The sequence below is a fragment of the Cetorhinus maximus genome, chromosome 8, assembly GCF_964194155.1.
Source record: "Cetorhinus maximus chromosome 8, sCetMax3.hap1.1, whole genome shotgun sequence".
Taxonomy (NCBI): Eukaryota; Metazoa; Chordata; class Chondrichthyes; order Lamniformes; family Cetorhinidae; genus Cetorhinus; species Cetorhinus maximus.
Window position 1 is genome coordinate 39,025,692 of NC_135886.1, and position 20,905 is coordinate 39,046,596.

At 49.6% G+C, this 20,905-nt stretch overlaps 1 pseudogene; it reads right to left on the reverse strand.

The window, feature by feature from the left end:
- Positions 1-394: 394 nt before the first annotated feature.
- On the reverse strand, positions 395-15,144 carry LOC144684083 (HUWE1-associated protein modifying stress responses-like; annotated as a pseudogene).
- Positions 15,145-20,905: the final 5,761 nt, after the last annotated feature.

Consider the following 20,905-nt stretch of genomic DNA (forward strand, 5'->3'; position numbering starts at 1 on the left):
GGCACCAGGAGCCACACAGGGTCAAGTAACTGCGAGCCAGGTTGTTATAAACAATTCTCAAAATTACTGTTAGATAAATTTCCTAAAGAAAATTACAAGAAGAAAATGAAAAATACATAACTGAACCAGGTAATGCAGTATGCAGGCAATACTTAGGTCAAAATCTTCATAATGCCCTTTAAAAACCCACTTTGATATTGCATTTTCAAGTATGGATGTGTCGCAAATTTGAAGTAATCACAATACACTTTTATTTATTAAACATTTGTTCCAAAGTTTGGCCAAAGGTTTACTTGTGTTTTTTTTTGGTTCCTACTATTCCCTGTTTCAACTGCCCGGGTGCCAGGCATGCAGGGTTACCTCGAGCCTTTCAGGAACTTGCTCCTTCATCCATTCATAGCATCCGGCTTCCCTTGTGACTGGCTGATTCAGTGATGATGTTGTTACATTGGGCTGGAGCCCTCTTCCTCGAACATGCCCAGGTAGTGGGCCATCTCTTCGGCTACAAAGCTATTTAAGTCCACGTCCTGCAGGCTGCCACGCCTGCGCGCCAAGGCAGAGTTGCTGCCTGCGTGCATTGGGGACCCAGGCGTTCCTGAGCGCACGCTGACGTTCGCCATGGCACCATTGAGGCCATACGCAGCAATGGCATCAATAAATACCTGCAGGTCACCCTCAGGTGTCCTGGTTGAATCTTCCTGTGCCAACACTCAGGGGAGGCAATGGCATAGTGGAATTGTCACTGGACTGATGATCCAGCAATCCAGGGTAATGCTCTGGGGACCCTGGTTTGAATCCCGCTGCAGCAGATGGTGTCACTAATGTCCTTTAGGGAAGGAAATCTGCTGTCCTTACATAGTCTGGCCTAAATGTGACTCCAGGCCCACAGTGATGTGGTTGACTCTTAAATTCTCCTCTAATAGCCAGACTGCATGCCCACATCCAAGCCTGCTCTGTAGGCTTCAAGCCTGTTTTATACAGACAGGTAACAAAAATAATAGAATGGGAATCTGGAATGGTTTCCACAGGCTCTGAATACCCAACTGCTGCTCCTATACATGATCTTTGTACAGTTGGGCGATGGCAGTGGCTGAGTTCTGGAAGCAGAGCCACAGCCGCTGTTTCTGGGCCTCGAGGCCTCAGTGCCACCCGCCCCGCTCTCCGCTGCCACCCTGGGCTCAGGCCCCTGCCGCTCGCCCTATTCCAGGCAATAGTGAACGGTATGTACAAGTGATTAACACCCGTGCCCAGGCTGGGCATATTGCAGCTTCCTATTGGGCTCCGGTGCAGCTTGTTCCTGTCTGAGTGGGAGCTGTTGCTGTGTGTGGTGTGCTGGCTGTGGCTGCTGCTACTGGGAGATACACATTCTGCTGTTACTATTGCTTTTTCCAACATACTCCTCTGGACTTTTACAAGCTGCTCTGGTTTTGCTGTTTACCAAGGGACACTGGAAGCCTACGGCTGGTATTGTTGCCAGGGCTGCAGGGGCCTGGAGCCTGCAAGGCCTGAGGCCTGAAGAATTGGAGGAATGAGAGAGGAGGTGCTGCAAGACAGGGAGGCCAGGAAGCAAGGATTTTTTTTCATTATATCTGCAGTGGGTGTCTGGAATTCTGTTTGGTGAGGGCTGTGAAGACGGTGTTGCTTTGTAGGGACGGAAGAAGACTACTGAAGGGACTTGGGCAGAAGGGGTGCGTGCATGTGTCCATTTAACATTTTGCACACCCCACCACACCCCCTCACCCCTCCCACGTCCAAGTCCAGGTAGCAGATGCTGCCTGGTGAACAGGGACGGACCTGACTTCTGTGTGCCGGGCAGTACCGACTGCCTGGCGAAGACATCGCCCACCCCCTATGGGAAGAACAGCTAGGCCCCCACCAGCCCCCCCTACTCCGTTCCACCGAGTGACACCCACCCACTCTGCACCCTTTACCCTTTCCCTTCTGTGTCCCCCTGTCCTTTTCCCCCTCTCCACCTTGTTTTCGCCATTCTGGCAGGTGAAATCATGCCATCCTTTCCCTGTCTCCCCCGGGTGGGATATTTTTGAATATAGAGCTCGGTGTGGCTCACCCCCTGTGGCTGCGACAGGGTCGCCTGTAGCCGGGCCTTCCCGGGTGACTGTGGAGGCGGTGCTGTCATGGGTAGCGGGGCTCCCTAAGAAAACTTATGTGGCCCCTGCTCCCAAGGCCCCGCCACCTTTCTGCTTCCTTACTAAGGCCCTGGGGGTGAAGAGCTACACCCACCGCAACTTGACGATCAAGGCGTGCGTAAAGGCTACGACTGGGGTTGTCGGCCCCTCAGCCATAGTTACCATCTCGAAAGTGTACGGTTGGAGTGAGCAGTGCACCTGGCCCTTGAAAAGGGGCTCACTGTGGGTGGGACGCCTCCAAGGGGTCCACCGCCCAGAGAGTCATAATTTCCAATGTCCCGCCCTTTGTCCCCAGTGAACTCCTCCTCTCCCACCCCCAACAACTGGGGGAGGTCAGGTCGGGGGTTGCACCGATCCCGCTCGGCCTCAAGGATGCAGCTCTCCGACACGTCTACTCCTTCTGGCACCAGGTTTTCGTCCGCCTGGCCCGGGAGGAGTGCACAGAAGGTAGTTTTACTGTGGAATGTGAGGGGGCCGACTATGGATGGCGTGCGGTGCCATGCCTGCAAGGAGGTGGGGCACGTCTGTAAGAACTGCCCCACCTTCAAGGCCACCAGCACCACCCAGTCACCACGGCTGGCACTGCCGCTCCTCCCCCCACCACCACTCCATCTTCCTCCCCACAAGAGGAGGTGCCGCCGGCAGCCACTGCCATCTCAGGTGCCGGCGAGGTGGGGGGAGAGCCCCCACGCCGTAAGAAGATGCGAAAGAAGACCCGCCACCTGCCAGGCCCCCCCCAGACCTCCAAACCCGCCCTGATCCCCAGACACCTGCAAACACCGGCTCGGGGGTAAAAACATCATTGGGCCCGTGTGCACCTCAGTGCCATGTGATGGGCCCGGCGCCGTCCCCACGTGAGTTCCCGGGTCCGGCAGTGATGGGGCGCCCGACCCCAAGCCAGCGGTTGTCATCAAAAAGATTGATCTGCCCAAACCCCAGAGGGTGGAGTGTCCGGGGGGTGTGGGGGGGGGTGCGGTGCTGGAGGAGGTAGCGGAGGCCTTACAGATGGAGGTCTCTGCAGCCCCCAGCTTACTCCGGAAGAGGCGCCACCCCTCGGAGGGGGAGGACCTCGCGACTCGTGAGGTTGGGAGAGTCTTGTCCCCTGATGAAAAGGTGGTGGTGTTTCTGCCTCGTAGGTCCTGGGTCTGCCCTCTGGGGGAAGCCCAGATCCTCATCCCCTTGCTGCAGGGCCCCTCGGGGGTCGGTGAGGGTACCACCCTTGTGGTGGTGCCCCACCCCGACCCACCTTGTACCCCCAAGATGCCATCTGGCCCGCCAGGGAACTGTGGCAGTTCCTTCATAGCCCCCAGCACTGGGTCAATGGCGGTAGTGGCGAGGAGGGCCTCCCAACCTTTAGCATCCTGGGTCTGGAGTTTTATCTGGATTTGCCGGGCAACCCGGTGCCCGGGGAGGAGCGGGGCTCTGAGCTGCCGTCGCCCTGTGGACCAGAACCAGAAAGGGAGACCAGGGAGGACCCATCTGCCCTTGATCCTGGGGGTGGGATCGAGGTGGAGGTGGAGCCGACTGGCAGCTCTGAACCTGCCCCTGTACTCAATACGGGGAAGGGGTTGGAAGCTGGAGGCGGTGACCTGGAGGTGGATGCAGTTTTGGTGGTGAGCACCAGGGACGACTTGGAGCCGTTATTGGGTGAGGATCCCCTGGTGCCCCCCGCTGACTCTCCCCTCATCCCTGTACGGGAACTCCAGGACTTTTTAGCGAGCAATCGCGGTCACCGAGACAGAGTTCAGTTGGCCATTGACTGGTGGTATCTTTTCCACTGGTGTTCTGGTCCACTCGCGAGGCCCTCAAGGCCCCCGAATTGGACAGGAATGCCCGGCGGAGGGTCCATACATTTCTCACTGGGCTCCTGAAGGAGAGGAAGGCTTTTAAAAAAGTCCTCTCCTTCTTTTATTCAGGTGATGATAGCACATACTTCTCACAATGAAGACAACCATAGCCAGCCTCAATATCCATGACGGCAGGGACACACAGCGCAGGTTCCAGAACTTCTCGGTCCTCCGGGACGGGAAGTATGTGGTGTGCTTCCTGCAGGAAACCCATACCGTTCCGGGAGACAAAGCTACATGGCTCCTGGAGTGGCGAGGGGGGGTCTACATGAGTCACCTAGCCTCCAATTCTGGCGGGGTGGCTATCTTGTTGGCCCCACATTTTCAGCCAGAGATCTTGGGGGTCAAGGAGCCGGTGCCAGGCTGGTTGCTGCATCTTACTGTGCGCCTGGGGGGCACGGCACTTCACTTTGTGAATGTGTACACTCCCCTGGGCACGCAGCAGCAAGGAAGTGTCCACTCATCTTGGCTCCATCGACACGGGTGAGTGCATCGTCCTCCGGGGGGGGCGGATTTCAACTCCAACCTCGGAGCCTGGGACCATCACGGCGCCCAGCACCGCGTTCCGTCAGTTTCTGTGCGGCAGGTGCTGTGCACGGACCACTGTCTGGTGTGGGCGGAGCTCGCTTCGTTCTGCGCTCGGACGGGGCCCGTGTACTGGCCCTTTAAAAACCTGCTGCTGGAGGACGAGTGGTTCCTGGACTCATTTCGTCGTTTCTGGGCCGGCTGGAGAAGGAAGTGGGGAGGCTTCCCCTCCTTCAGGCTATGGTGGGACGTGGGCAAGACTCATGCCCGCGCCTTCTGTCGGGAGTACGTGAGGGGATCGACAAAGAAGCGGAAATCCAGGGTCGAGGAGTTAGAGAAGGAGGTGCTCAACCTGGAGGCATGTCTCCATCAGCCCGACGCGGACCCGGCCCTGCGGCTGGTGTACGAAGAGAAGAAGGGCGCCCTGCGGGACCTGCAACTCGTTGGGTCCCGGGCTGCGTACGTGAGGTCACGGATCCGGTTCCTCCAGGACCTGGACCGCGGCTCCCCCTTCTTCTACGGGCTAGAAAAAAGGCACAGGGTCCATCAGCAGCTCCTTACGCTGCTGGACGATGAAGGATCACTTGTCTCGGATCCGGAGGGCATCAGGGCCATTACCAGAACCTACTACACTGCCCTGTTCTCTCCGGATCCGTCCAGCGAGGTTGCTCGCAGAGTTTTGTGGGAGGACCTGCCGCAGGTCAGCCGGGAGGGCACCGGGAAGTTTGACTCCTCTACAAGTCTGGGGGAGCTGACCGGTGCCCTCGACAGTCTCCCTAGGGGAAAATCCCTGGGGCTGGACTGGCTGACCGTGGAGTTCTTCAGGGCATTCTGAGACGTCCTGGGGAGCGACTATGCAGGGGTCCTGGAGGAGAGTATTGCAACCGGGAAGATTCACCTTTCATGGCACAGGGTCGTGATTACCCTGCTGCCTAAGAAGGGGGATCTCCGCCTCCTTAAAAACTGGTGCCCGGTCTCCATCCTCAGCACGGACTATAACATTTTTGCCAGGGCCATGGCTTCTCAGCTTGGCACTGTGCTGGACCACATGATCCACCCTGACCAGTCCTATACCATCCTGGGCCACACCATTGTTGATAATATCCATCTGGAGTGCAAAGGGACTTGGGAGTCCTAGTCCAGGATTCTCTTAAGGTTAACTTGCAGGTTGAGTCGGTAGTTAGGAAGGCAAATGCAATGTTGGCATTTATTTCGAGAGGACTAGAATATAAAAACAGGGATGTGCTGCTGAGGCTTTATAAGGCTCTGGTCAGACCACATTTAGAATATTGTGAGCAATTTTGGGCCCTGTATCTCAGGAAGGATGTGCTGGCCCTGGAGAGGGTCCAGAGGAGGTTCACGAGAATGATCCCAGGAATGAAAGGCTTAACATATGAGGAACGTTTGAGGACTCTGGGTCTATAGTCGATGGCGTTTAGAAGGATGAGGGGGGATCTGATTGAAACTTACAGAATACTGAAAGGCCTGGATAGAGTGGACGTGGGGAAGATGTTTCCATTAGTAGGAGAGACTAGGACCCGAGGGCAAAGCCTCAAAGTAAAGGGAAGACCTTTTAGAACAGAGAAGAGGAGAAACTTCTTTAGCCAGAGAGTGGTGAATCTATGGAATTCATTGCCACAGAAGGCTGTGGAGGCCAGGTCATTGAGTGTATTTAAGACCGAGATAGATAGGCTCTTGATTGGTAAGGGGATCAAAGGTTACGGGGAGAAGGCGGGAGAATGGGGTTGAGAAACTTATCAGCCATGATTGAATGGCGGAGCAGACTCGATGGATCGAATGGCCTAATTTCTGCTCCTATGTCTTATGGTCTTATGGTCTGGGACACCATTCCCTATTCCCAGAGGGCTGGTCTGTCGAGCACCTTCCTGTCCCTTGATCAGGAGAAGGCATTCGACAGGGTGGATCACCAATATTTATTCGGAACTCTGTGAGCATTCGGGTTCGGGATGCATTTTGTCACCCGGATCCGACTTCTGTACACTGCCGCAGAGTGTCTAGTTAAGGTTAACAGGTCCCTGACGGCGCCCCTTCGCTTTGGGAGAGGGGTATGTCAGGGCTGCCCCCTGTCTGGCCAATTGTATTCTATCTGTGTGGAGCCTTTCCTGCGCCTCTTGCGGAGGAGGTTGTCGGGATTGGTTCTGCGCGGGCCGGGCAACGGGGTGGTCCTTTCGGCTTACGCTGATGACGTGCTCCTTATGTTTAGTGACCCAGCTGACCTGCGGAGGATGCGCGAGTGCCAGGAGGTCTACTCCGCTGCGTCTTCTGCCAAGATCAACTGGGGTAAATGTTCTGGACTCCTGGTCGGCCCGTGGCAGATGGATCCCCTACCCAAGGAGCTCAGGCCTTTCACCTGGAGCAGGACCAGCATCCTCTACCTGGGGATCCATCTTTGCCCTGCTGAGGAATCCTGGCCGGCGAATTAGCAGGAACTGGAGACGAAAGTCACCGCTCGCCTGCGGTGCTGGACAGGACTGCTCCAAGTGCTGTCTTACCGGGGTCGAGTTCTGGTCATAAACCAGCTGATTGCCACCAATTTGTGGTACCGACTGGTCACTTTGAACCCTCCCCCAGACTTTGTCACAAAAATCCAAGAGAATGCTCGTCGACTTCTTCTGGGACAAAAGGCTGCACTGGGTCACTGCTGAGGTTCTGAATCTCCCGCTTAGGGAGGGCAGTCAGGCGCTGGTGTGCCTACGCATCCAGGTGGCGATTTTCCGCCTTCGGGCCCTGCAGCGATACCTCCTCCGAGATGGTGTGCCCTGGCGACATATTTCTTCCACTAGGTGCACGGCCTGAATTATGACGTGCAGCTCCTGTTTATAGAGCTGAGGGGCCTTCGTGCTCCTTGCAGGCATTGCCCGTCTTTTACCAGGACCTGATCAACGTCTGGAACACAGTCGCCTCGTGACGCAGCTCTCCCCTGTCAGGAGTAGCGGCTATCGTCAAAGAGCCGCTGCTCAGGAATCCGCCCCTCCGTCCTTTTCAGTGGCAGGCGGAGAGGAGGGCTGTGGCTGCCGGGGTGGCCAGGATCGGGGAAGTGCTGGGTGGCGGCGGAGTGGGCTGGATGCTCCCACAGGGGTTGGTGTGTCCTGCATCCGTGGACGTCCGGCTTGTGGCCGATGCCATTCAAGACCTTAGGACGGTTGTGCTCGGCCACAGCGTTATACTGGGCCTCGAGGTGGCGCAGGTGGTCTTCCGTCTGAGCGTTTCCCTGTTCGGATGGAATTCCACATTGGCCCCAAGCCCCAAACCCTCCCTTGGGAGCCGGTGCCCCGCAGTATGAGCCGCCTCGTGGAAATGCCCTCCATCACACCCTTGACCTCGTCTCTGCAGAAGCAATGAACAAAATCATGAAAGAACATAAGCCTTCAATGGTCACCTTACAATCACTAACTTAGGAGTGTGTGTGGAGCCCATGGGTTCCTATCATGCCAGCCATTATATCCCCACTTAGTCCCTTTGCAGCACTATTACAGGCTTCCGGCTCACCATTAGCGCATCCACAGCACCACGCCCACTCCCCCCTGCCAAAATGGCACACATTTGATTGTGCTTTGACACAGGGGCTTGACTATCAATGAGTTCTGCCAGGTGGCAAAAGCCACACTCAGGGCACTGTCAGACTGCATCCTTTGGATTACACAAACGTTGCTTTCATCCTGGCAATCAGGCAACGAAGAAGGAGGAAAAGAAGAGCCCAGCATTGGCAAGCTGGGCTAAGGCAAGATCCTCACCCTGATGATCAAAGGCCAGCGGGGCCAGCTCAGTACCCAGAAGCAAAGGCTGCCAGTGACATTGTGCATAGGCATCTGGTTGTATGGAAGACGCCTTTCATTCCTCCAGATGAGTGAGAGATATTGCAATAGACGCCTGTCTAGGGATGTGGTGTCTCACATCTGCCACATTTTCTGGGAGGAGTTGACGCCACAGGGACTGAGAGATCATCCCTGCCTGTGGCTCTCAAAGTAACTCTCACTCTGAACTTCTTCCCATGTGGCTCATTCCAGGGCTCCATTGGGGAGCTCTGTGGGATTTCTCAAGCATTTGCTCACAAACACATCAGAGAGATTATGGACACCCTACGTAGCAAGTCACACAATTACTTGCAGTTCTCCCTAGACGAAGCCAGCCAGGGTGCAAGAGCACTGGGATTTGCAGCTATCTCCGGATTCCCACAGATGTAGGGTGCCACAGACTGCACTCATGTGGCTTTAATAGCTCCCTGGCAGCAGCTACTACAAGTCATTAGCAGGAAGGGGTTCCATTCACTAAATGTGCAGCTGGTCTGCAACCACCAGAAGCAGAATATACAGGTATATATACAGGTATACAGAGATACCCTGGAATCTCCCACGACTTGTACATCTTGCATCATTCCCAGCTGCGACAGATATTCAAGGGCCCTCAGCGCATCCAAGGTTGGCTCCTCAGTGACAAAGAGTACTCGCTAAAGACATGGCTGATGACACCCACTTGGTGCTCACAAAGTACCTCTGAGGAGAGGTACAACGCTGCTCATGCTGCAACACACTCATTGTTTGAGCAGACCATTGGCATCCTGAAGATGCGTTTCTGATGTCTGGACAGGTCAGGTGGCACACTATAGTACTCTCCCCAGAGGGTCTCATGCTTGATAGTGCCTTGCTGTGCTATACACAACCTGGTGCTCCAAAGGGGGGTTGTCTTGCCAGAAAGAGAGATAGAGCAGCTACACATATCCTCAGCTAAGGAGGACATCGAGTGGGCAGATTCTGAAGAGGGCAAGGAGGTGGAGGCTCCGGAGGAAGAGGCCATAGCACAGGCCAGACAAGGCAGGCATGCACATCAGATGCTTATAGCTACTAGGTTCCAGGAGGAGGGGGATGAACAGCCAATAGTAACCCTTTTGATCTGTGCCCTCCATGCTGGGTCCACACAACCACCTTTGTTGCGATCCTCACCATGTGTACACAGCATATCAATCTCTGAATGAATAGATACACAAGCGTCACGATGGCCTCATCCTTGGAAGGTAATGCAGCCACGGGGAGCATGTGGCCTTTCTGTCATGGGATAATAACTGTAACAGGGCACTTGGTGAGCAGAGTTCACATAGTGCAGCCCCTGCAAACATCCCGGTGACATTCCACTGCCCATGGCAGCCTTCAAGAAGCAGGAGCAGCACTGCAATCCTCATTGTTCTTGTGGCAGTATTTCTGCATTAATGCAGAATGCCTCAAAGACAGAAATCATCACTCATTGGTTACCTACTTCATGTCTCAGGTATGTTGTGAATTCGCCCTGCGATTTCTATGCACAGGCAAAAGCTCCTGCAAAATAAGTGTTGAGGGCAAACGAGTGCAGCTTGAGAACACAGTGGGAGTTTGGTGAGCGGGGGAGTTTAAAGTGTTAATCTTGTTCTTGAAAAATCTAGTCCAGTCTGTAATTAGCAGGAACTGGAAAGTACTGTGGAAGTAGACTAAGGTGGAGGGGTGGCTCTGTTAATAAATGATGGTATTAGCACAATAGAAAGGGATGACCTAAGTTCAGGAAACCAGGATGTAGAAACGGTTTGGGTGGAGATGAGAAAGGATAAAAGCATGGAGTCACTTGTGGGAGTGGGGTACAGGCCTCTTAGCAGTAATCACGTGGTAGGAGTGGAATAAAGGGACAATTAATGGGAGCTTGTCAGAAAGTTACGGCGATAATCATGGGGGATTTTAATCAACATGTAGACTGGAAAAATCAGATGGACAAAGGTAGCCTAGATAAGGAACTCATAAAAAGTTTTTGGGATAGTTTCTTAGAATAGCACGTTCTGGTGCCAACCAGAGAGCAGGCTATACTAGACCTGGTGTTTTGCATCAAGATAAGATTAATTAATGACCTCATAGTGAAGGTATCCCTAGGTAGCAGCGATCATAATATGATTGAATTTTATATTCAATTTGAGGGAGAGGTGAGCGAGTCGAAGACTCATATTTTAAACTTAAATAAGGGCTATTATGAGGGCATGAAAGCAGAGCTAGCTAAGGTGAACTGACAAATCAGGTTAAGGGATAGGTCAACAGAGATGCAGTGGTGGACATTTAAGGGGATATTTCAGAATACACAGAAGATATACATTCCAATGAGTTAGAAAAATTCCAAGGTGAGGACTCACCATCCATGGTTAACTAAAAAAGCTAAAAATGGTATCAAAATTAAAGAAAAAGCATATAATTGCACAAAGATGAGTGGCAGGTCAGAAGACTAGACAGAACATAAACAACAAAGAATGACCAAAAGATTGATAAGGAAGGAAAAATTAGAGTACGAGAGAAAGCTAGTTAGAAATATAAAGACAGGTAGTAAGAATTTCTATAGATTTTTAAGTAAAAAATAGAGTTAACAAAGTGAGTGTTGGTCCCATAGAAAGTGAGTTTGGAGACTTAATAATGGAAAATAACATTAGAAATGGCAGATGAATTGAATTGAACAGGTATTTTGTATTGGTCTTCACTATTGAGGATACCAGTAACATCCCAGAAATAGCTGTAAATCAGGAAATGGGAGGGAGGAACTTGGGAAAATTACAATCACCAGGGAAGTGGTACTGAGCAAATTATTGGAGCTGCAGGTTGACAAGTCCCTGGGTCCTGATGGACTTCATCCTAGTGTCTTAAAAGAAATGGCTAGTGAGATAGTTGATGCGAAGGTTTTAATTTTCCAAATTTCCCTAAATTTGTGGTAGGTTCCATTAGATTGGAAAATAGTGAATGTAACTCCTTTATTCAAAAAGGGAGGGGAACAGAAAGCAGGGAACTACAGGTCAGTTAGCTTAACATCTGTCATAGGGAAAATGTTGGAAGCTATTATTAAAGATGTTATAGTAGGGCACTTGGAAAAATTCAGGGTAACCAGGCAGATCCAGTATGGTTTTGTGAAAAGGAAACCATGTCTAACCAATTTATTGGAGTTCTTTAACAAAGTAACATATGCCGTGGATAAAGGGGAACCAGTGAATGCACTGTATATAGATTTTCAGGTGCTACAACAAAGGTTATTGTGGAAAATAAAAGCTAATGGTGTAGGGGAAAACAAAGAGGCATGGATTAAAGATTGGCTAGCTAACAGGAAACAGAGGGTAGGCATAAATGGGTCAGTTTCTGGTTGGCGGGATGTAATGAGTGGTGTGCCGCAGGGATCAGTGTTGGGGCCTCAACTTTTTACAATTTATATACAGGACTTGGATAAAGCGACCAAAGGTATGGTTGCTGAATTTGTTGATGACACAAAGATAGGTAGGATAGTAAGATGTGAAAAGGACACAAGGAGGCTACAAAGGAATAATGGGTTAAGTGAGTGGGCAAAGACCTGGCAAATGGAACATAATACGGGAAAATGTGAAATGGTTCATTTTGGCAGGAAAAATAAAAAAAAAGCACATTATCTAAATGGAGAGAGATAGCAGAGCTCTGAGATTCAGAAGGATCTGGGTGTCCTTGTGCATGAATCGCAAAAGGTTAGTATACAGGTACCGCAAGTAATTAGGAAAGTTAATGGAATGTTAACATTTATTGCAAGGGGAATTGAAAAGTATGGGGGTTGTGCCTCAGTTATATAGGGCATTGGTGATCCAACATCTAGAGTACTGTGTACACTATTGGTCTCCTTATTTAAGGAGGGATGTAAATGCGTTAGAAGCAGCTCAGAGAAGGGTTACTAGACTAATACCTGGAATGTGCAGGTTCTCTTATGAGGAAAAGTTGGACAGACTAGGTTTATATCAGCTGGAGTTTAGAAGAGTAAGAGGCGACTTGATTGAAACATATAAGATCCTGAGGGTCCTTGCAGAGTGGATCTAGAGAGGGTGTTTCCTCTTGTGGGAGAATCTAGTACTAGGGGCCACTGTTTAAAAATAAGGGGTTGCCCATTTAGGACAGAGATGAGGAGAAATGTTCTTCTATTATAGGGTCGTGAGTCTTTGGAACTCCCTTCTTCAAAAGGTGGTAGAAGCAGAATCTTTGAATATTTTTAAGACAGAGTTAGATAGATTCTTGATAAGCAAGGGAGTGACCATGCCTCCATTTACAGTCTCCCAATATCCTGGCCATCATTTTTTTTTAGTCCAGAAGTGCTGACCCTCCAGCTAGGCCTTGAGGACCCAAATCGTTGATAATAAAGAGCACACATCAGACCTATTGCAACCTCGCTTTTATCCTACATTTCCATTTCAACAGTCTTACATATGCACAACAAAACCAGGCACACCGATACTATTGTAAGTAACACATTGCCATGTCGATTGACCATGTGAGACATGGCAGCGGGTTAATGTTACGAGATGGTTGACACACCTTCTGACCCTGTGTTACACCCTCCCATGTCCAAGTGAGCCATCTGCGGCCTCTGCACTCACATCCTAAGCTGCACACTTGTAACCGTTTGGCAAGAATCACAAGGTTCAGCAGGTTTCTACGAGGTCCTTGGCTCTGCATCATGGAGGTGGGAAGGTGGGGACTAATATTGGGGTGATGTTCAGATGTACACGCAGACCTGAGATAAAGCTGCAGGCAGACAGAAGCACGTAAGGGCTGCGAGTTTTTGTTTTGAATCAAGAACGCTCATGCTTGTCAGAAGCTAACTGGAGGCCAATGAAAGATACAGCAACTCCATGCGAGCCATCATTAAATCCTCTAAGATTCACATTGATCATTCTACAATGCAGAAGCATGGGGGACTAAAGCAACCTGCAGGCTCTGAACCCATGAGGCACCATGACATGAGCCTCTGGGACATAGTTCATCAATGCCCTGGCCACCCACAAAGGTCTTAGATGCTCACATTGCACTCAGGTCGCTACCTAGCAGAGAACGGACAGACACTGTAATGAGATGATTGAAAAGACCATAGAGCTGAGGCAGACAATGGAACATTGGGAAGGGGGGTGGTGGGGTGAGGGGCATCAGTGCCAATTGAGTGACCAAGGAGCATATCATCAGAAAGAAGCAGCATTCACAACATGAGAAGTAGAATGAGTGGAAATATATTTACATATGTGCAAAGAAAATACAAATACAGTAAAGTCCTGCTGTTCACGGGGGTTACATTCCCGCAAAATCTTGCAAACAACGAAATCGCGAACAAGTTTTTGAATGGGACTCAATTAGATAGGTTGATAGGTTACTACCGGACTCTGCAGCAAAACTGTGGTGCAGTACCTGTGTAGGGCAGATGGGGAAGCCTTTGAGCAGTACATCGGTGAAGATTTAAAATTGAATAGAGCCATTATTGCAGCTCTGGACCCAGCAATTCAGATGTTTCTGGGTTAATGCCTTCGTTTCAGCTGAAATCGTTCCAGTTTCTGCTCTGTCACGGCAGCTGTCTCCCCAGGGAAAAAAGAGAGACAGAGGAGAAACCACGGATAAATGAACATTGCTCACACAATGGGTGATGTTGTGTACAAAGTACAAAGCACGGGTAAGTGAAAACACAAAGAAGGAAGTTGCAAATGGGGGGGACTTTACTGTAGTGGACATCGGTGCTACCTTTGTGCTCCTAGTGTTTCTTAATTTTTCTAACCCTACTGCTACTTCTTGGTGCTTTCTCAACATCCACAGCAGAGGTAAAGGCAGCCTACTAACTGCTACGCCCTTTTGTCTGAGATGACCTTCGCTTGCAACCTCTGGAGGGGCCTGGCCTGCTTGGGTCTCCTGCCATGGGACAGATGCACCCGCCTCGGCCTGTGGAGCCAGAGCTGATGAGGTCGCAGGCTGAGGGGACTGGGATCAGCTGAACATTCTTGGAGTCACCTGGGTGGATGGCCCAGCTGCTGATCCTCATCCCTACGGGTGGCTAGGGGCCCCTGCCTGACTCCTTGAGGAGAAGGGCACATGGAGTGAAGTCAAGGTACCCTGTCACCCTCTCATTTATCCATGACGGATGCCACCTATGCCAAGGGCAATGAAGTGCTATGTTCTGCAGCAAGGACTCCATGGCAGATACCATCCTACCAGTGTTGGCCTCAGAGCAATGATATAAGACAGAACATGGATGGGCTCCTCCGTTGTGACTTGCAATCTTGTGACAGCATCTGATAACCCTGCCTGATGTTCCCCTGTCCGTCTTTGCAGCTCCAACATCTGTCTCGTCATCTGACTCAGCAGGAGCCTGGTCTCCAGCAGTCCTCCGAGTGCCAGTCACCTTGGATGTCCGGGCCTCCGCCTGCTGTGGGCCCAAATCTGTGTGCTGTGCTCACCAGATTGTGACCCTGTGCCTGCTCTAGAAATAGGTCCCACTGAGGTGTGTGTCTCTGCGCTGGTGGAGAGTGTGGGTAAATGCTGTTGACAGGTCTTCATACCGTGGATCCTCTGGATCCTCATCTGAGGTGGTGTGGGGCTAGGGCTGATGGGCTGATCCCACTGGTGCCTGTCAAAGAGGGAAGAGATAACTAGTGATTTGCTGCATAGTGACCAACATTACAAAGCACTCAAAGTTTTGTTAGGTGAACGATGGGATGGTGATGGGTCCTCACTTGTTCAGGAGATGCTGGTCTAACCCTTGGCGTAGACATGGTCCCGGTCCTCACTGGCCAGTTCAGCCACACGCTCTTCAAACTGCATGAGGGGCCTGAGCTCAGGCATCCCCCCTCTGGTCTGGGATCTCCCTTTCATTGCGGGTGAGCTTGTCATGTGTAAAGGCAGATGGATAGGCTGTGAGCAGGGTGAATGCCAAGGCAGATGCCAGCCTTCTGTGGGTCCTGAGTGGACCTGTGTAAGGGCTGAGGACGCAAGTTGTACAGGATGCGAGAAGAGATGAAGATGTCAAATGTGTGAGGGAGTCGGTGGTAATGTCCCTTGTGGTTGCAGTGTGTGAGATTCCTGTAGACTGTAACCCTGCGATTGTCTGATGGGCTTGTGAGAGTGAGAGTTGAGAGTGAGGAGAAGTAGTCGTTTGGTAGTACAGAATTTGAGTATTGCTGAAAAAAAATATTGTTGTCAATGCTTTTCGTCTTGCACTCAGGACAATTCGCAAGAATACCAATTGTAAAGGGAACAATAATTTGCTCTGTATGAGAAGAGAGTGCTGATTGGTTGTCAAGTGGACTCTAATTGGTAGAGGCATTGCCATGGAGAATGCATTAGTTGATGGTGACTGACAATGTCTCTTTTGTCAGCAATTTTCAGGTGAGGAGAAGGGTCACTTACCCTGGCGGAGTGGAGGAGATCATTCATCCTTTTCCTGCACTGGATGGTGGTTGTCCTATGGGCTGTGTTAGCACTGACCACATTGGCGACTTTCTCCCAAGCTGGAGTGGTGAGGTTGGTGGACCTCCGTCTCCCATTAAAAGGGTAAAGGATGTCCCGGTGTGTCTCCACCACATCCAGAAGTACACCCAGCGCTTTGTCACTAAACTTGGGCACAGTCGGTTGCTTTCCTTTAGGGGCCATCACTTGCCACGGCCAGTCCTGGGCTGCAGAGAGTAAATGATGTGAACAGGTGCAGTTTAAATATGATGCCTGGAATGGTGATCCAATGAGCTGACAGTGGGGCAGATGAATCGCACCCCTCCTTTCCACGAGATCCGATGTGGATCACGTTAATGCATCTGTAATGAGCTGAGAAGTGGATGATCTGGTGCGCAAACCCACCATTCTGGCTGGTGGGAGACGTGCTGCTTTACCCGCCTGTCACCGCACATATGGTAGAATTGTCCGGTCCTGCTGGCAGCAGGCGTTATGGTGGGCGTGAGCGAACAATATGACGAGAAGGCCAAAAATTGGTTCTATGCTGTCGTGAGACCAGTTTGCGATCGTCCGCTCTATCCATCAATGGCGGGCCGCGTTTCCTGCCACTGCACATCGGGAACCTAATTTCAGTACTTTAACTAATGCCCTGCTTGCCGGAATCATCCCCCCTTGCTGGATCATCCGGATATGTCGGGGTGATTGCATGCTGCGTTTCACAACTGTACATAAGCGACGTGCTCCTGGCGAGCTGCACTTCACCCGGGACTTCGATGTTTGTCTGCCTACCTTGCCTCGGGCATCACTCTCAGTCATCTGCGCCACCACATCAATTTTAGGGGGTCACTGGGGCTGGTCACTACCTACCAGAATAGCCGTAAGGTAGGGTTGGCTTTTTAACAGCGGCAGGGCTAGGGCTTGCTTAGGGAAGGCTGAGAAGCGACCTCAGGCAAGAGAAGAAGCTGTGGGTGAGGGCTATGCTGGGGAAGGGGGGTAACCTAGGGTGTGTGTGGGGGCACGTTGATCTGTGCAAGTAGCCTCGAGATGGTGATGGCTGAGGAGGCAGTCTCCAGAGGAGATAAGGCTAGATGGAGATGTGGGGGTGTGTGTGAGAGAGTGAGTGGTGATGTCCCTTGAGCTGGCAGTGAGATGCCAGAGAATGTGTGATGGCCTCGTGAGTGCGTGAGTTTAGAGTGATGAGAAGGTTGCCTTACCCTGGCAGCACGGATGAGATCATTCATCCTCTTTCTGCACTGAGTGGCTAACCACTTGTGTGCAGCGTTGGCACTGAGTACCACAACCATTGCCTCCCAAGCTGGAGTGGTGAGATTGCTGGACCTCCTGCAGCTAGAGCGGAGGTGGGGGACATCACAGTGGTCTCCAAAAGGCATTCCAGTGACAGGTCCCTGAACTCTTCTTGGTTTTCAGGGCCAAGTTTTCAGTGGAGCAGTCCTGGGCTGCAGAACTGTGTGCGTGGCTGCAGTTTAGATATGTTGCCTGAGGCCAGGAAACGATGAGGTAACGGTGTAGCGGGCGATTCAGAGGCCATCCGCCAGTGAGTCGGCGTGTTTCCTGTGGCTGTATAATTAATAAGGCGGGAAGCAGATGATACGGTATAAAGCCCTGCCATTGTGGCTGGTGGATAAAACACCACTTTTCACACCCGCTACTGCAAATCTGGGACAATTCCACCCTTAGCCTCTGGAGCAGAAAATTCCGCTCTCTATCTTTTTCCCTCTGCACTCGTGGCTTAATTTAAAACTTCAGACTAACATTTTCCATTTTATTTATTGTATGTATTCCTATAATACCCCCTCATTTTAAGTTAATTCTCCTAATGTTCCTTCATAACTCAGTCCTCCAACACAGGGTTCAGACTTGTCATGCTGCTCTGAACTGCTTCCAGTGTTTTGATGTTTTCTTTCTGCCTCAGTGATAGTAGTAAATGTATGATAAGCCAAAAGCTGTAAATGTCTACAGCTTAGCACTAAAGATGTGGTCTGACCTGAGCACTTCAAAGCTTCAGCACAATCTCAGATTTGAACCCTACTGATTTAGCATCATAACTCCAAATTCTATTTCCTTTATTGATTACTGCTGTGTGATCACTGGACGTGATGAGTGTTAACTCTACTCTCATTCCAAGATACTTTTCTGCTATTCTCCCTGTCTTTTTTTTCATTCGTTCATAGGATGTGGGCATCACTGGCTAGGCCAGCATTTATTGCCCATCCCTAATTGCCCTCGTTCAGAGGGCATTTTAATAGTCAACCGCATTACTGTGGGTCTGGAGTCACATGTAGACCAGGCCAGGTAAGGATGGCAGATTTCCTTCCCTAAAGGACAATGTCTCTGAGACATTGTTCATCAAACTTGTTGTCAAACTTGAGCTGCTATGAGGGTTCAGACTTGAATAGAATAAATAATGATGCTGCTAAAGGTATAGGATTATAAAGTTCTTGGATTAATTTTATTGATTATGTTTCAAAATCACAGGAGTATGAATAGCAGCACATTAATAGCTGATGAACAGGTGAATAACATCATGAAGGATCCATCAGTGAAAAACAAAACTTACAAATTTATTTCTTTCAATCCAATTGTGTCCTCATTTTATAAATACCCAGAAGCTGAATCCTCCTAATCTAGTTCACGTTTTACCTTTTAACCTACAGGACTAACTGGCCTCTTTCACCCAGCTCTCAGTCTTACTTTAAACTATGAGATCAAAGGTTTACACATCCAGTTTTCTGGACGATAACTACAAAGCTGAAACGTCCACACAGTTCCCTGCCTTGCCCCTCACCTTTTTTACTTTAAGTCACAGAAACTACTGGCCTTGTTCACCCAGGCCTTCTGTCTTTAACTCACCAGGGAGACTAAAAAGTTTACAAGTTCCCTGAATGACACCCTTACTCGGTCCAATTGGTTCCTTCAGTCCCTATTCACACCTGGAGCACTGATCAGAATCCCAGGAACAAAATCATAAATTCTGACGTGCTGGTCCACCTCCAACTATACTGCAAGGAACAAAGGAAAGGTATACCTTTCTTCTACCCTTCTATACATATGTTTAAAATCTGTAAAGATAAGGGATTGGTTACTCCCTGCACGGTCAAAGATGATGTCACCTCTCATGGGCTGATTCACTATGAACTGTTTCAAACTGCCCTTTTTGGCTGTTTCAAGATACCCAAATATTCAATATGTTCATAAGCATCAAACAGGTGTACCTTCACACAGTTTCAAGGTTTTACCACTCCTCTCAACACAATAATGACCTCATTAAACAAGAAGTTGTTTCGAGATTTCCTTAATGAGATTCTTCCTGTGAACGTCTTGATAATCATAGGTATTGGTACCATTGACACGCTTCCTGACCCTGTATAATTATAGACTCTTCGGTCATTTTATTACTTTTTCCTGCCTTGAGAATGCATGCTTGCTTGCACAAGTGAATTGACCATTCCTATTTTTCACTCACTTAACCCTTATTTTCTCACAAAGGTCAAGTTAGCAAACTCAACAGTGGTTAATTTGACTTAATTCAATTGTGTCTTATTTATATTCTCACAGTATAACAGACATAACTGTAGTTAAAATATGCAATGGAAAATTAATAAGTTACATTGTATTTTCAGTTATTTCAGTCCATATTACAGTATTCCCCATCCTGCTTCAACTTTTTGTGTAACATCTTAAACTGCTATATTGAATGAGATGCATACAATTCTGGACACTTGGAAATTTTAACTAGCATCTTCTGTTCTCTGCATATTTTATCAAAATCAAATGTCCCCTAAATTATGTATGATTTATGAACATTGTGCTTGTATTGCATTTCTGAATCCAGATCAATGCTATAGATCAGAAACTCCAAGGTTTCCCATGGGGATCCCCATGACATTCCACTCAGTGCACCTCCCAAGCGAGCATTGCTTATCCACCTTCATGGTTTATGTTGGTTCGCCAATGCCTTAAGAGGGCATACCTGGTGAGGGAAAATTGAAGCTCAGTCAATGCTCCGTGACATATGTGGTAATCAGTAGTCGAGGCAGTTTTCAATACTTCCTACAAATACAAAATTTATAAAATCGTTATGTTTTGGGGCTGTGTCTTTAATATAGGGTAAAATGGAGTAATGAAAGGGGTCATGTGATTTATTCTGAATTCTGACCAACAACAAGCTTGGGTGACTTGGTTGTTAAAAGCTAAAGGGGGGCCCAGGCTTTTACAGGGAGGAAGGTGCAAAATGTTCATACCTTTGGGCAATGGCAAGAGCATCTTTGATAACTGTGGGAAGACTGGTAGGATCAGATTTTCCCTCCCGAGGCTGGCAGCTCATGTCGGGAAATTTCCAGGCTCAACGAACCTGCCTCAAGAAATAGTGCATGGAATGGCCTGATTTTTGCAACAGGGAGGCAGTGCAGGATGAAGTTGGGCCCGCTGTGACCAGGCAGAGACTGGAGGCTGCCACAGGGTCTACCGAGTGCCCAGGTGGGTGAATTAAAAGGCTTTATTCTCTTGGCCTTTGTCCCAGTAGTTTTGTTAAATAAAGACCCTCCATCCCTCATCCCTCACACCCCCTCACTCCTCCACCCACTCCCCATGCCCCATCCATGCCAACGCATGCCCCCACCCACCCAAGGTCACATATAGCCTCCATTCTAACTTAATGCCAACTCATGTCCCTCACCCTCCATGTCAAATTGTCCAGTATCCACCATGGGCAGATCTTATGAGCCATGTGGAGATGGAATAAAATAAAGATCTAAATATCTATTACAGCTTCCAATATGATTAAAAAATATTCATGAAAACCCATTCAAAACTTTAAAAGTCCCCCAAGTACTTAACCCCTTATCAAAGCAAACAGACTTGTATTCATAACACATCAACAAAACAGCTAATCCTTTAATAATGTCTTTGAGCTGTCAATCAAACTGTGAACTTATAAAACCCCTGCTGGGATAATATTTAGGTTGTGGATAGCAGCCAAATATTAAGAATGATATAATGATAACCCTTGGGGCTATGTCAGCAAACTGCTTGTAACTGCTAGAACAGACATTTTTCAACTCTCACTGACACAGGCAGGCATTTTTTCAATGTTTTAAAGGGCTGGGGATTTAAATAACTTCACAGATTGAGTTTTTTT